Source organism: Arachis duranensis, chromosome 5 (genome assembly GCF_000817695.3).
Source record: "Arachis duranensis cultivar V14167 chromosome 5, aradu.V14167.gnm2.J7QH, whole genome shotgun sequence".
In the NCBI taxonomy this organism is placed as follows: domain Eukaryota; kingdom Viridiplantae; phylum Streptophyta; class Magnoliopsida; order Fabales; family Fabaceae; genus Arachis; species Arachis duranensis.
The window spans coordinates 147,854-153,650 of NC_029776.3; positions in this window are offsets into that span (position 1 = coordinate 147,854).

A 5,797-nucleotide genomic window follows, 5' to 3' on the forward strand; every position below is an offset into this window, starting at 1 on the left:
GATCAAAAGTCGTTAAATCAAAGCAAGGATATCTACACATTTCGTCGTTTCTAAAAGTAAATTGTTTTGTATAACTTAAAAAATAATAAATATCTAAATAAAATACTATAAAATATTTTTATTTTTAAATTAGTAAAAGATTAATACTCAAATATAATATCATTAGTTAAAAAAAATATTTATAAAATTAATTAGTATGACATTTTTATTCCTTAAATTTTGATTTGAAAATTATTTAAATTATGTAATTATTAATAAAATAACAGTTATATAATAGTTATTTTATTGATTGATGTAATCTATTTAAATCTTAAAATACGAATTACAAGTAACATCCAAAAAAAACTTTAGTATTAAAAAGAAAATGGAAGTTGAAGGAAGAGTATAAGGGTATGGATTATTACACGGAAGAGAGAAGCAGTAATGAATTGTGACAAGTGGAGTATATGTCAGCCCAAAAATAGAATAAGGATCCCGCTAGGGAGATAATGAATTATTTGTATAATGTATACAATGAGCTATTGAGTTATAAAATGAACATCTCTTATACTATTTAGAATAACCATCCGAGTACTAAGATAATAAACATCTTCTCGAAAAATTAAACTAATTTTGGGGTTTACTAAAGATCGAACTCTTGACCTTTTAGATCTAATAATTTAATACCATGTCATGATATCACTCATCCCAAAAACTTCAGTTGATGAGAAAATGTAACACTAATGATTATATCTCTAATAATTCATAAATTTCCATTGTCCACATTATATAAATATTTTATTAGTTCCTCCTATTTTCCATAGAAAAATTTGTTTAGGGTTTACTAGTACTTTCTCAACAAATACAAAACAAAAGTAACAAAACAAAATTAGCAGATGAAGAAAGAGACTGCCCACGCTTCCCCCCTCTCTCCCCTTCTTAAGTTAGTTTTAATGACTCAAAATAAAAATGAAATGAAAAAGGGTAATAGGAACGTAACTCCCTTTCTTTCTGTGCATTAATATGTGTGTGTATCTTGAAAACACAAAAGAAAGTGGTCCTAATTATGGATGTTGTTGTATACATGGTGACGAAATATATCAGATCATGATCATCACGATTCTTAACTTCACATACTGATGCAGCAGCACCGTGTTTCTAGTTAGCTGCTGCTACATACCTATATAATTAACATTACACAACAGCGATGTAACCCAATTTTGTGAAAAAGATGCAGACTCAGTAGGGAAAACGATACAACATCCTAATAATTAATTACGCATTTATATATATGACTGCGTGCCTCTTACTTTTTTTAAATTATATTCCAAACATTTCGATAAAATCATTTAGATAATTTTTTTGGATATATGTAGCTTATTGTTTTTATTATTACCCTTACCTGAGGGCTGAGGGTAATGCTGCAGTAGAATCCGATACCCAATAGTAATGGTGATAAACAACGTGTGTGTCTATAAATGTATATATAAAAATTGTATAATAAAGAGTAAATAGTAGGAACAGAAACAGTGCAGAGAAAGCAAAGAAAGCAGAGTTCATTTCCGTTGAATGTGGTGTTGCTCAATGGATTTCATCCTGCTCCCACAACCACCCTCCTAGGGGCCACTACACTCAAACTCAATATTCAATATATATCTGATTTTCCAAAAATAAAAAACCTCTAACTCATGTTTTGTGAAATATGTTTCCAGTCATTGTCACTCAACTTTTTTTTTTTTTTGGCTACTTGGCACAATTTAAAATCTATTCTCATTATATATATATCCTTTAATTTAATCTTTGTAATTTTTTCTAGCTTTGGTCCTAAAAAAATTTACATTTTTTATATTAGTTTTACCATTGATTAAAATTTCAACTCTTGTAACTTTTATTTTGTGAATATAAGTTGGGTAAAAAACCTCAACTAGTTCACTTAAGGATAGAAATAATTTTGGTAATAATAAAATTTAAATATGTTTTTGATTATTCTAAAATAATCTTTTTTATTTTTATTTTATGAAATTTAAATTTTTTATTATTAGTTTGTTTCGTTAAATATATATTATATCAATATTTAACCAATAAAACATAAGAAACTAGCTATTTGAGAAACTAAAATAGGCAACTTTCAAATTTTATTGGATTAAATTAAATTATAAATTTGAATAATTTTTTATATAAAAATCAATACTAAAAAAACATGTACTTTAATTTAGAGGAAATATAATATGCTAGTAATAATAATAGAAAGGGGAGAGAGAGATAAAAGCTGCAAAAGAATATAGAAATGGAAATCACGGTCGTCCCACTCTTTTTCTCGTCATGTCACCATCCAATTCCTCCTTTTCCCCGCAATTCCCTCTTTCTCTCTCTCTGCAACAAACCTCAACGGAGATTTTCTATAAACTTTTTCCGTCCCGTTATTTTTCTAATTTATTTCTGTGTCCAGATAATGAAATTCAAGGAACAAGGGTTTAGTTTGGACTTTGATGCATGCATTCTTAGTCAGACATCGATGCTCACTTTGAATATTTATTTGTGTTTTAACTTTTAACATTCATGTATGTGTTGTTACCTACTTAATTACCTTATCTACCACTATATGCGTTAGATAAGATGTGAATGTCAGTGTGAATTTATCACTTTAATTACGATTAAATAATATAATATTTTATAGATTTTAGGGCATTTACTAAATAATAATTATTTTATACATAGCTAGTATATATGAGTATTTTCAACTTAAGTATTTATGAAGATATTACAATTTTAGTTTATTCGATGTATGATTTTTTATTCACTGTTAAAATTTTAGAAAATAAACAAATATATATTATCGTTTCCTCATTAATAATGTCAAATTTTTATTGTATATTTTCGGATCTTATGAACTCTCTTTCATTACTAAAAGAAAACAAGGTTTAAATAAGCTTCTGTCTTAATTAAACTCTTATAAAATTTAATTTTTTTTGGGTTAAGTCTTAATTTTAACTTTAAGTTTGAAACGTTTTATTTTTGCTATAATTATCTTATTCTATCATTATTATAATCTTTTGATCAAAATTATTTAAAAAAAAAATCCTTTTTCTTCATTTTATCTTCTTCTAACTAAACAACAATCATAATTGTGATGGTCGTAGTCGTAATTGTTGGGATTGAGAGTGAAATTGACATAAGAATAAGAGCAAGAAGGAGATAATAATAAAATTTTATAAAATTAAAATAAAAAAAAATTAACATTTGATAAGAACAAAAATGTATTTAAATAAATGGTTGGAAGTGAAGATGAGAAGATGTGATGGTTGGTTGGTGTGACATACACAGTAGAGCTAGACAGTACTAAGATGGAGAAAAAAAAGGTTGCTTGGTTGCTCCTTCTATTGTCTTATTGTGCATCTCCGGTTTCCCTCCAGCTGACACAATTATACACAACAGGATCCTGATAATAACATCTGCTGCTGCTAACAAAACCCATAAATCATATTCATCACACCCCACCTATTATTTCTTTATTTTAGTAGGATTGCTAATGTAATCATTTATTCTAACATGTATTGTTATGGAGGAAAACTTTCAAGTATTTTAATTGTAAAATTTATATGTAATTAAGAGTAATGACTAAAAGTACTAAAACACTAGTATTTTTAGTATAGCTAAAACTCTTCTTATTATATATATCAATGGAAAATTTTCATAATAATGATTCATAGGACACTCGTTTATTAATTTTAAAACTGATTTGAATGAAATAAAATATTTGTATGTGAACTGTGAAGAGCAAACGATAATGTAGTTAATCATGCAATTGAGACAACCTATTAATAAAAGAAAAAAAAATAATATACAAAATATTAAATTTGAACAGTAATATACAGATAGATGTGGTAGAGATCATAGAATCTGAATTTGGTTTTCGATAATATATATTAAAAATTATTAGAAATATAATTATTTATGTTATATTTTTTATTAATTTAAATTAAAAAATAATTTTATGATATAGTATTAGAATTTTATATTTAAAAATTGTAGAACTTAATTTTTGATGATTTTAAGAGTGAAAAATTAGTATAAAATCAATAAAAAAATAGACCTATATAAAAATTAAAAAATATTAAAAACATAATGTTATTTTTTGCTGATAATTTAAGTATTTTCAAAAAAATAAAAGATTTTGAAGGAAAAGAGAGAAAGAGGACAAAATAAAAAGAAAGAGAGTAGTAGAGTGTGTGGGGGAGTGTCAGGAGGTCCCATCAGACGTCCATCCATCCATTTTGGCTGTTTTTGGAGCATCACATGATCAACTCCATCTCCTCCTTCTCCAATGCCTGCAACCTTCATCAACCCCCCATAACTTTCCTTTTTTTTTTTTAATATCTAAACATAGGATTTTACTTGAGATGTTAAGAACACGTACTTTTTTTAGATGCATCACAATCATTAGTGTTAGGGTAGTTGTTTTGGATTATTAATGTTAAACTATTTTTACATATATTATGTATTAAATATAAATACTTAACTCAATAGTAATGTGTAATTTTCTTACTAGGCACATATATAGTGGAAATGTGGAACATTATTGTTAGAAAATATATAAGGACAAATATAAAGTTTTTTGTTGCTAACTAAGGAATAATAAGGATGGTTTTTGTTTTTGCCCTAATACAAATGAGGTTGGTGCTTGTAATGGATTAGTTATACTTTGGATTTTGTAAAAAGGATTAGGATGAAGTATTGAAGTTACCTCCTTCTCTCTTTATATGTGACTATATGTTAATCAATTATTGTCAGGATTCTGAGGAGTGCTTTTATTTATTCTTTTTGCTCGTTTTGGCTAAAGTCTTTCTGACTCAATACTTGATTCAAAGTGCAACCACTTTACCATTTTAATTTGTTTTCAGTATGAAGCGACAATTGATGCAGTTAACTGACATATATATCACAATTAACTTTGCAAAAAAGTCCCTTTTGACCCAATAATTACCCTTCCCCTATTAGTTATTACTCTCCAAAATATACATACTTCTCACCAGCCTTTCAAATTTGAATACTAATACTATATTTATGATAATATAATTTTTAATAATTAACCCCATGGATACGACTGAGCATGTTATGGGTTGAATGATGGCCATTTTTCTTTTTTTTATTTTTTTTTCTTGATCCAATGGCAGGGGTCATTTCTAGCGTTAGGAAGTCATGGAGCCCCTTTCTTCATCAATTATTGGGAGCCTTTCCAGATTTTGATGTGATTAGACCTCTCACTTCATTATTACAGATTTTCGTTTTTGAAAAAATAAAAATAAAAAAGATTTAATAAATTTATAATATAACGTTCTAGGATACAAGAAACAAAAATATAACAAGACAAAAGCTATAAAAAATAATAAAAATAAAAGTCAACAAAAATTTCCGTTCCGGTGAACTTCAAAATTTTCTTTTCTGATATACGTATTACATCGGTTGCTCCTAATTTTTATCTTTAGTTAAATTGCAAACATGTCCCTCCAGGTACAAACAGTAATATTACATTCTTACTAAACATATATTTTTTTTATATAATTTTTTATATCTTTACAAGTGATATATTTCTTCTACCAAACATATTAATAATCCAAGGCCAACTCTGGTAATTAGTTTACAAAGTTAAGGCATAATAAGCAAACAAATCAGAGATCGAATTGATCATCTTTAGTTAGATATCATACTATGTATGATCGAATTGATCATTGACGTGTTGCTCAAAAATTTAAGTTTGAGTTAAAAGTAACGTTGTTAAAAATATAAATTTTATATTTAATTTTATAAATTAAATAAT